We start from the raw sequence: 11,627 nt of genomic DNA on the forward strand, positions 1-11,627 counted from the left end.
TGCGAAGATCCAAAAAACATCGCATTCCCAAAGGCTGCAGCGTGCTCTAGGCGCTTCAACATGACGTAGGAATAACTTGTTGTTTGACATCTTTGGCATGAAGGTCTCGCGACTGAATATGAGAAGACAGCAGCGTGCTGGTAAAGGGATCATCAGAACCTATGTGGCCCCAAAAATCCGCCGTAGTTAGAGATCCAAAAAGTTAAATGACTTCAACTCTCATAATTCTTGATATGCTGCTGTTGCTAATCGGTGCTCAATTTAATGATAAGTCACAGTGACGTAATTATAGGCTTTCGTGCACAAATTGGCCGTATTTTTAGGGTCGGGCTCCTTTGCCTTGTTATATAGCATTGGGTACTGCCATTCATCTTAGCGTCTACTTATGGCGGCCATCTTTTATAGACGAGCTGGTGACGAAAATGTGCATAGCTGTTTTAGCATGACTCCAAAGGGAATGGCTCGCCGCGTCTCGTGCCCTATACAGGGTATTATACCTCCAGGTTTCGCAGCACGCTATTGTACCTACTCGCGGTCTTATGCCTCCAGCTATCTGTAGAGTGTGCAATGAAAAAAGCTAAGGCACTTCCTTTGAAACCTAACCGGGCTACGGTCGGACCACGCAGAGGCTGCTGCTTATGATGGCAAACGTGATATAAGGCGCGCAACGTGCATGTCTAGATTGCTTTAAAAGCATGTTGTCAGGGCTATCAGCAGCGACAGCCAACCTGCAACAGCAGCAAACTTTTTTAATTCACAAACATGCTCGTGGCACGAGATATTCAGGTGGAATTGGAATGGTACTGTAATTTCTTGCATGATTTCCGAAAGATTCGAAATTTTAAACCCGAAATACAGTCTTAAGATGATCAGCGTCGTCTTGTTAACGAGCTCATTTGCGCCAGTCATGCTCCGGGAAGACTTTTATTGAGTAGGATCTAGAAGAGGTTATTCCACTTAAGCATAACCCAGGACATGTCATCTTCCGCGCACTGCGCACATAACACTTTCATTGGACGGTGTCTGGCCTCACCAGCAACAGCGACATCAAGCGTCAAATTCCCCAGCGCTTTCCTCAACAAACCTTTGGGCACCGCCGTTTCTACCAGGCCGGAATACATCGGAACGTGTTAGAGAGGACGGTCAACAGCACGGGATCGCAGCGTCATCGGTTACATCGGTACGTGTTGTCGGAACGTATTCCTCTACGAGTGTTGTCACATCTTAGACATCTGTATATAACAGACACATTGCTGGGCAAGGACTCCCTGCCAGTGCAGTTCTGCAGCGCTGAGGGCTGCGGACGCGGCTGACGTGCGTGTCGCCGCCGCCGCCGCCGTCGCCGCCGCTCTTCCGTGACGCGTCTGCGTGACCTCAGCGGCTCGGCACCTGCCCGCTCGGCGGGGTGCACAGGCCCATCGCAGCCAGCACACGCGCCCGCAGCGCCGGCTTTCCTGCGCCTTTTTCCCGGTAGGCCGGACCGGCGCGGGCGCGGGCGGGCCGCCGCACGGTCACACCCCTGGCCGTGCACCTCCGGCGCACCACGCACGCCGACCAGCTGCGCCGGCTCCCCGCCATCGCGCTCCGCCTCGATCGCAGACTCGGGATCGGAGTACGCCGAGGCTGATCGAGCCCCCGACGGCACGGTCAGAGTGACCTGGACGCCTCGCACACGGCCCGGTCCGCTTGCGGGCGCCTCAGACAGTCACCGACCGCCCAGCGGTCTCTCGAGCGCCAGGAAGCGCCAAACGCACCACGGCACAGTGGTCCGCACAGCCTTGCAGGATATTGCTGATCACAGTGATTACTGTGTGTATGGCAATAATTGCAGCTGCGAAGAATGTTATGAAACCAAATGATATGCTTGTGAAATAACTTAAACGAAATAACAGTAGCACTGCACGTTAATTATACGCCTAGACCGTTAGTGTGCATTAGCTGTTGAACGATGAGTGGACTGTTCCATGACTTATGTGAGGAGCTGGGACTTAAGTACTCAAATGCTTGTGAGTGCGCGGAGCAAAGAGCGCTCGTATGAAATGGTCAGAACATTACTAATAGCCAGTAAGGTTCGAATGTCAAAATAAATGATTTGCAGATGCTGCGTATCCACGGTGTGTAGCACCGCATTTATGAATCAACGTCTAGGGATTGGCGTTTTGCTCAGGGCAGGTCCGAAGCCTTCGACGCTCCTTCCACTTGCATTAGTACGGCTGCATGCTGTACACTATAAGCGTGAACATGAACTCAGTTGGTCCAATATAACAGTTCGTGCGCCCGCAGAGCGCCACGGAAAGCCCTGCGAGCAGACTGATAGTTTGAAACTCGTTTTGACGGGGGGGGGGGGGGGCGTTCAGCCTGAGCCTGCCAAGCAGCTCGGTCTGGATGAGTCTGGTAAGCGGCTCGGTCTGGATGATCCTGGTAAGCAGCTCGGTCTGGATGCTTGACACACGCAGCCATATCTACGGCAGTGGCACAGGCTAATGGCGATCGGACGTTGGAGCGTTTTTCGACAATTTTGGTTTGTTATCAGGTCCTCATTTATGTGTTTTGGTTCTTAATGCGCAAGATATACATTGTGGCTCATCGTGCTTCTATTGACTTGCCTGAACGGCCGCTTGCAATCCGTTTAAGCTAAGAAGAGATTTGACATTGCAAATCGATATGGAGTCGCTTGATTTACTCAAAGTACGCATACCACGTATTGGCCAGAAAAGCATCGACAGCGTTATAGAGCAACAAATGGTAAAATGAACAGAATTGCAAGCACCAGAGAGCTGCAAAACACATATCCACATTTCGTTTTTCAGAGCCATATGCTCTCTCAGTCCTCGCAAAACGCAGCCTTAAAACGCAGCGGGTCATTCCTTCCCTGCACGTCTTCCTTAAAACGCAGCGGATCATCCCTTCCCTGCACGTCTTCCTTAAAACGCAGCGGGTCATCCCTTCCCTGCACGTCTGCCTTAAAACGCAGCGGGTCATCCCTTCCCTGCACGTCTTCCTTAATTGCATATTTCCGTTGCTGTCGCGCGCTTTCAAGCATCTGGCGACCAGGTATGGCCGCATTAAACCAATGAAACCGCGGGCGACCGTGCTCATTAATAAGCGGCTCCATAACTCAGCCGTTCCCCGACGATCCGGCGCCACGTCCCTAATTGGCGGCGCGGCCGGTGTGAAAGTCGACGCCGGCGTTGGCCGTCGGCAGCGGGCCGCGTCGCCACCGACGGGGCCACGGCGCCGGCGGCGGCGGCGGCTCGGCGCGGCGGGAGGGGCCGCCGGGCCGGCGCCGGCCCCGCCGACCTGTTTCCGCGCCCGCGGTGTCCAGCCCGTCGACCTCGGAGACGAGGTGGTGCTGGATGGGGATGGTGGCGTCGATTATCCAGCCGATGCGTTATTGGGTTCATGCATGGGCGTGAGTTACGAGACGACCTGCCAAAACGTTTCGATGCATTTTTAGCTGTATTCTGTGATCGGCAAACTGCTTTCTTATTGATCAAGCGATTGAGAATGGATGTGCAGCGTATGGGCCTAATTCACGTCAGCCGGATTGGATCATTTCACAACATGAATCACTGTGATTCCCATTCTTCAGTCATCCGTTTTCCTTGCAAGTCTAAAACACCAAAGGCCAGAATGGCCGATCATTATTCCGAGATATTGTCGGATATGAATGTGATGTTGTCAGAACATGAATCACTGTGATCTTCATTCTTCAGTCATCCGTTTTCCTTGCAAGTCTAAAACACTAAATGCCAGTATGACCGATCATTATTCCGAGATATTGTCAGATTTATGAATCAGACACCTTCGCTACCGCGGGGTAGCGAAGGTGTGTGACTACCCCGCACCGACATCCCTGCACCCACTGTCCGACACGTTTCACCTCACGCGTGACCCGTAAGTGAGTCATGAGAGTGCACAGCGACGTGCCTGAGACTCGGGGGAACCGATCAGGTCGACCCCCTGACCCGACCGGGTGAGGCGCGGTCCCACCAGACGCGTCGCGGTCCTCAGCCGCCTCCGGCGGTGCACGGATGACTCCCACAGTCGCGCACATCGGCGCTGTTTCAACAAACCAGACCAGGATTTCTTGAACCGAAGCAGTAGAGCAGCGACCCACGCCCATCATCTTTGTTGGTCTTCTTTGTCGGGATGGAACGTAGAACAGAACGCACACTGATCGGCGTCGGTGTAGTACCAGAAGCCACTTGACTTAATTTACCTAAGTGACCCTAAGCGTTGTGTCGTTTTATACGCGGTGAGCATAGTCTCTGCCACAAACACCACTGGCGGATGCAAAGTCCACATTGTGTTGGGATTCATTTTCTCTTGAACTGTCTGTCTTTTCTGTTTTCTGTCTGGTTGGTGGTAACCGCTGTTCACTTTTTACTGCAGATTCGAGATGTTAGTTGACTGTTCACTGAGTTCCGACAGCACGTGAGCGTCACATACGTCAGCAGATGCTGAGCTGTTCCTTCAAGTGAGCATCTGGTTCATGCACTCGTCAAATAAAGAAACGGCAGCCGAAGAGATGTCAAGGCTAGGTATTAAGGTAGAAACGCCTTACAACCTAACACGTTTAAAAAACGCGTTAGGCTGTAAGGTTGATGTCATATTTGATATCATACATTCCCATCCCTCCACTTGACAGAAAAATGACCCAACCCGAATCACCCAGGGGCTTCGTGGATGAAGCTTCGCGTTTGGCACGCGGTTTCTCACCACCTGAAGACTGCAAATCACGACCAGCAAAAATGCCTCTGAAAATACCACTTCTGTGCATGTAGTTACACAACACTCAAGCCATAATGGCGGACGATGAAATGATGATGCATGGTGGCGCAGACACACGGCATGTTTTCAGCTATGTATTAAATCAGCCAAACTTCACGAACAGTCGTGCATGACGGGGACCGCGGCACGCCAGGCGACTCACACAGGCCGGGACTTGCAGACGGCACAGGACGGCACCACATTTCTCGGCATAGAGACATTCTCGGAATGCTCTTACCCGGGCACGCAGTCTTTCTCGCTACCGTCTTCGTACCTGAGAAAAAAAGAAACAACGTACTTGAAGACGGGAGCAGGTGAGAATGTCCAGGATTGTAGACAGAGGGTCGGATGGACTCGTTCCTTGCCCTGCACCACATAACCGTAGCGTTCGATTTTACGCAAATGTTGGGGACTCGAGTCCCCAAAGTCCACCTTGAAGTGACACAACGGATGAATCCAAGGAGCTAAGTTCACATTGCGTAGGATCAAGCGGCATTTCCCCTCACTCATTCGTCACCCAGCAAGGATCACCTCACCGGCCTCCAGATGCAAAGCACGAAGGTGATCAACAAAAGCAGCCAAAACGGAAAAGAGGAAGCACACGAAAAAGCGGCAGGGAGACCAGAAGCGTGGATGAGAGAGGGCGAGAGGGGTGGGGGTGGAGAGAGCGCGAGAGGGCGAGGGTGGCTTCAGCAAGGGACGCGCCAGGGGACGGACGCCGGGGCGGCGGCTGAGGTCGCCCATAATGACAGCTGCTCTGTAATCATCTCCGAGGCCCAGACTGGCCGGCGTCGGCCGGGGTCAGAGGGGGCCGGCGTCCCTCCCCTCTCGGCCCACCGCACCATTTGGGGCCTGCCTGCCGGGCCCGGGCCGCGCCAGAATGGGACGGCTCCAGCCCGAGGGCCCGACCGTACGTCTTCGGCGCCAGCCTGCCGCGGGGTGTGAGCACTAACGGCTGCCCGACCGCCCAAAGTGGCTGTTCAGAAGTGCTCTGTCATTGTGTGCGATGCAGACGAAGACTACCGTGCATCAACCGGACAGCCATGCTGCCGTCGCGATAGTGTTTGCAGTCTATTGCAGTCGATAACCACCTACGCCTCCCGCAACTCCACATAACACACAGACCAATTGGTGCACATCGACATAAACATGCCGGTGTGCGGATGCATTTGTCTTCGCATTAAAACTGTCACTGCTGTCTGCTCGTGACATGTGCACCGCTCAACAGTGCGGTGGAACATCGGCGCCGAGTGAGTTTGCTGGACGGCCCGGATGGGCGTGATCCATCAGCTGACCTAAGCTGGCCTAAAGCCAGCTGGCCTAAAGCGGCGTACCCGGAGCGGCCGCAGCCGAGCCCCGTACCCCTTCCCCTGAGCAGCGCTCGGTAGGGCGCCAGGCGTCGGCGAATCGCCAGTCCAGGTCAGCTGGGCGGCGGAGCAGCTGCAGCTGAACTGTACCCGGCCGGTACTCTTCATTACAGGCCTGGTTCAGATGGCACTGTGCACTGCCTTCACGGTCACTGCGTTACTCAGGGTAGGGCCGGGGTGGGGTGTGGGGAGGGGTCAGGTCAGGCGGCTGCATCGCGTTACAAGCACCCATAAAAACAAACGGGTGTATGTAGTCCTGCCGCTCCAAAATCAACGATCCTTACAATCGCCACCGTGTTATATAACCAAGGAATGGAAAAACCGCCACATAAATGTATATTCGGCCGCTGTGCCATGGACCACGACCGTTCCGCCCCGTGCGGTTATTTATAGCTTCAGATATTTACCTGAGCTTCACGTTTTGTGAGATAACTCATCACCGGGCTGTGACAACAATGGGCGGGGAATTCTTGAGGTAACTCGCATCAGCGGAGGCTTTCAAACCGAACGATTGCCCTGCCAGGCCTGAGCCACAACACTGACGACGCTATGGCGGAGCATGAGGAGCCTGCACGCTTTTTCAACACACAACAGGCGCCAATGCGGGGGGAGGGTTCACTGGATACCGAGTCGTACATTTTTAGTCGAGATGTTCTATCTGATGCTGGCTACAGCAGCGCTATGTTTTGTACATTTGATCCCTGCACCAGCGGAAAACAGTTGCGAAGCAAAACTCCCCAATCTGCTTGCAGATACACATGTTTATAAATGCACCCTCACCCCCAATGCACATCACACCCAATGTATGATGCATAAACGCAGCCTCTGTAGCACAGACATTGCGGGAAGAATGCAAACTGTGCTTGGTACTCAACCCATTGCCAGTCTTGGGCGTCGGGACATTTATTCTAGTCAAGCAGAACAAACAAAGTAACGAAATACAAAGGTATTGCCACAGGACGCACACTATATAGCGTATTCATTTAAGAACAGGATGCTTGTTGAAATGCGAACATCCAGCCAATCCGTGAGTAATGCCCAGAATGCGCTATGACTGACGCGAGCGAATCACTTTTTCCGCTGTCTTAAAGTAGAATGACATTTCATCGGCGTCCTGAAAACTTCGAAAAGGCAGGCTCAAACAAATGTTCGATATTGTCCCTCCCTTTCAATATCTGGTCTGTATCGGCTGATTTTACGAAATAATTGTTTCAGATTCCAACAGCGTTTCTCGTCGAAAAATACAGGCTCCAACAAAGGCTACCAACTTTTTATCGTGCCGTTACGTAGACTGTTTGTCTCTGTACTCAAGCTCTATTGTTCTCCAGCCATACGGCCCATACAGCGTTTCTGTTATAAAAAATGTTAACATGCAAACAACTTTAATGTCATGTAGTATATGGAACATAATTAATGCACAAAGTATAGGTAGCCCATGCGACGACGCTTTACTGTGAACGAGTTAAAATGATTGGTGGCACAATCAAATTCATTTTAAATTTCTACACAATGCGTCAAAAGTTACGGTATATCTTGGTTCTTACCAGAAATTAACGTCGCCAGCCTGTGTTTATTCAAATGAAAATTGATAGCAAATTTTGAATACATTTTGACAAATAGCGGCGTAGTACGCCACAATAGTAACCCCCCCCCCCCCCCCCCCTCCCACCATCCGCACACTAAAACCTCATCCCTTTGCCCATAGTGAAACGAAATTTTCAGATTACATGAAACGGAAAAGAGAAACGGCAAAAGATAGCAAAACAAAACATATGGAATGAATTGGGCGCGTGCACGCTTCTCAATCATTACAATAATGAGAGCAGATCACAAAGCCGTACGGCGCTATAGCGCGGGGCGAGCATCTGCGCGGAGGTCTCTGCTCGCACAGCGCGGCCAGTGGCAGTGCCTGGTGAAATTGCCGCACCGCATCCGAGCACATAGAGTCCCGTGAAGGAGCAGCAGCGGAACACACAACCAGCGGTTCTCGCTGCTGGCGGCGTGACGTGCACAGAAGGACAATGGAGCCCCAAGCTCTACCGGATCCTAAGGTAGAGACGCACTGCAGCATGTTTTTCCATTAATGGGGCGGGGCGTGTCAGTGGCTGTGCAACACAGGCTGCATTCGACGACGTACCATGCCTGAGAAGAGCTACGATACGATTGTCACTGTGCAGAGAACCATGCCTTTGTGCTCTCTAGCACAGTCACAAATGAATACAAGGTGTGCCTCAAAACACGGTGAGAACACAAACTTAAAGCTAATGCTGGTTGTTTGCTGGTTTTGTAGTTGGCGACACTAAGTCAATGAAAAATAGCCCGAGAGTGCATTGAATAGGAGTTTTCGTTGGCCTCCATAATCGTTATCTATTCAAAACAACATGCTGAGCGAATGTTGCAGGGGGTGACTTTGGGATCAGAAGGAACTGGCTGGCCAAGCTCAGCCATTCACCGATGCCACTGAAATCCCTTTGCTCTGTCTGCCAATGTTGCGGGAGATGAAATCCTTTCCTCTGTCAGCCAATGTTAACTTCATCTCACATAAACACTCCTATTCTTTCCATAACGCGACTTGCTGACTATGACCACGTTTCTGGTTGTTCATCCCTTGGCGTCTAAACCCTATGTCTATCCACCGCAAGTCTAAATGCCAGTTATATACCTGCATGCTGCATGCTTTAATTGTGCCCCGTAAGCATGCCAGTCCTAGCCCTCGCTATTTGTATTTGTTTTGACTCATCTTTTGTTGAGGAAGCTCATGCTCTCTACATAATACGTCGAATAGACCGACAGGCGTCGAAATGCCTAACCTACTTATGCAGTGTGGAGATAAGCAAATGCTTTGCAGAAGTATTAAAGCGTCAAATGCAGGCATACCCGTAAATCTGCCATCATGAAGACAAGCGCATCTCGCACACTGGTCAAAACAAGATTATTAAGTGCATGGATCGACTAAGCATGATATCAAGGATATGGCTTGGAGCGGGTTTTACGGCGATACCGCCCCTGGGAACCGAAAGGCACTCCGCTCGAAAACTGCTGAAACGAATCTTCCGAAGTTGGCCATGAGAAAACATCACAGTGCAATACAATTACCATCGTTGGAGACGCAGCGATGAGCATTAGAGCGAGGTTTTTGAAATCACATACGCAAGATACACTTTACTGCTTTGCTGCAGCAGGTATATTCATTTGTTAATTCATCCCTTCATACCAAAGGTAAGTACGTAAACACCCCTTGTTTTGATACACTTTTTCTCGAAAAAAAACTTTAAAACCCCCTGCAAAACGAGTGCCTATCGTCGCAAGTAATGACGCACTCCCGCTGCTTTTAACATCAATAGTTTTCTTCGTATTCCGTGGCAATCTTCCAGTAAATTTTCACGTCTATGGATACCTAACTCAACCAAACGAATGTTCTACTCTACAGGCATCGAAATAAACACCAGGTACACATTCGGGGCAGATAGATTACGTCATTTGCATTAAATTCAAGACATAGTTTGTTTTCAAAGCGACATTTACCCCGTATGCCTGATAATAAGATTGCCAAATAGCCAGCTGTCAAAAACCACCAGTCACCTGCCAAAATAGTTTTGAGTCAGCAGTCAGCAGCGGATGTTGCGTGGAGTATGAATATTACGCAGAAGGATAACATACGTGAATCTGTCTTTGTCGTTCGTCTATAGAGCGGGTTTTCGACACGTGCAGTTGGATGTCAGTCATTTTCGGCGTGGTACCAGCACTGCACGTTATCAGCATTCTTGAAGCCTTCAAAAGTGGCGTTCCACCAAAACCTCGCACCTACATCTTAACTCACTCGTATCTGCTGGCGTTGGCAACGAACATGTTTCGGACGTAGGTGATAAGAGGTGGAACGAAAAGCACCGCCGACAACGCCACGAGTAGGATCCGCAAGTCCAGGTCCACAGTTACTTCAACCGTTGTGCTGAGAATTTTCATAGCGGAAGAATAAATTTGCATGCTTCTGATGATGTTCTTGATATTTTGCCTGGCTCAGACACAGCGTGCTTTGGTTTACAACTAAGTTAGTCGCATTTCGTAAATGAACGTCCCGTAGGGGCACTTGATCATCAATGACGTTTCGAACAACTAGCATTTATGTGAATGAGCTCTTGTAAGCATTCAAAAAGAAAACAAACAGTCATGGCAACTAGCAATTTAATGAGAAACGCGCCACAAATGTGTGCATAAGGTAACAAAAGCAAGGTTTAAAACAGTCAGGAAATCAAAAAGAAAAGAATAAGCAAGGAACTCTGAAAAATTTCAGGAGTGTATTTTGCGCTAAACATGAATGCTACCTCGCGTTCTGCAAATTGTTAAAGTGAATCGGATCCTTTGACAACGAAAATTTAAGAAAGTCGGCATGTTTGATTCTGCTACAATTATGTAAAGAAACAGAACATGCAATACATATGCGTAGCATGGTGGCAAAGGTATATCCTGTTGGGGCCACAAACCGAGCATAGCCGTGATTCCGACGTACGAACTGAAGCTGAAAGTCGTTTACCATGAAAGGCGTATTGCCATATTTCCAAAGCCCCAACCCATCATGTTCGGTAGGTTTTCTCAAGGACTATGTATCACAAATTCTCGATGTTTTAGTTGTAGGTCAGCAATCCACGAAACAGCAGCACATGGTAACAGGAGTGTTTCATAATTGTGCAAGAGATATCCGAACAAGTGCGACTATTTGACAACGGAGACGACAAAAAACATGAATCGCTAAATATGCTCGAATTCACAAGCCACCTCCCAAGCTGGGAGGACAACCCTCGGCAGCATCATCGCCGGTTTTACACCACACCACACGCCACCTGAAGCTGCAAGCCCCGACGAAGCGAACGCAACCCTCAAGTGGCTCCTGACCTACACGCTCGAAATCCCCGTCACTGTCGGCTTTCTAGCCAACAACGTGCACTGCAGCCACAGGCGCGCACCAGCCCGCCGTCCGCGCTCACCGAACACTCACCACCAACTGATCGCCGTAATCGTGCTAACAATTGACTGCCATTATCCTAACTGCGTTTAATTCGGTAATTGCGGTGCAGGCGATACACGAAACAGTACCCACGCGAGGACGACACTTTGGGTGCGCACTGGGCGTGTATGCGTTCAACATGCCACCCTTCCTGTCAGCTCGACTGTTCGTGTCAGATTTGTTGAATTGATTTTCACACAGCCATTGCAACTCGGTTCGCATGGATCGTTTGGCATCGTAAACAACAAATAGCACACACTGTTCGCGTTTTATTCATGGAGCAGCTCAACAAGATTTTAACAGACGGGTTCGGGTGCAAGAAGAGACCTTTCATATAACACAGGGGTGCTACAATGGCTTCTATACATAAACTGGATCGTTGATAACGGAGCACGGAGGCCATGACGAGGAAACTTCCGTGGCACCTACGCCATCTGTTGTTAGAATGTGGAACTATCAACTGCGATTCGGGCCCGGTCGCAAGA

The 11,627-nt window shown here is 50.5% G+C and overlaps 1 long non-coding RNA gene across 1 annotated transcript; it reads right to left on the reverse strand.

Annotated features, from left to right (window-relative positions):
- Positions 1-4,854: 4,854 nt before the first annotated feature.
- On the reverse strand, positions 4,855-11,074 carry LOC119101546 (uncharacterized). The gene is made up of 2 exons (XR_005094577.1): positions 11,013-11,074; positions 4,855-5,047 (listed from the first exon to the last, which is right to left on the reverse strand). It is a non-coding gene; the product is annotated as an uncharacterized LOC119101546 (long non-coding RNA).
- Positions 11,075-11,627: the final 553 nt, after the last annotated feature.

The sequence above is a fragment of the Pollicipes pollicipes genome, unplaced genomic scaffold, assembly GCF_011947565.3.
Source record: "Pollicipes pollicipes isolate AB1234 unplaced genomic scaffold, Ppol_2.1 Scaffold_4881;HRSCAF=5763_pilon_pilon_pilon, whole genome shotgun sequence".
Classification (NCBI taxonomy): domain Eukaryota; kingdom Metazoa; phylum Arthropoda; class Thecostraca; order Pollicipedomorpha; family Pollicipedidae; genus Pollicipes; species Pollicipes pollicipes.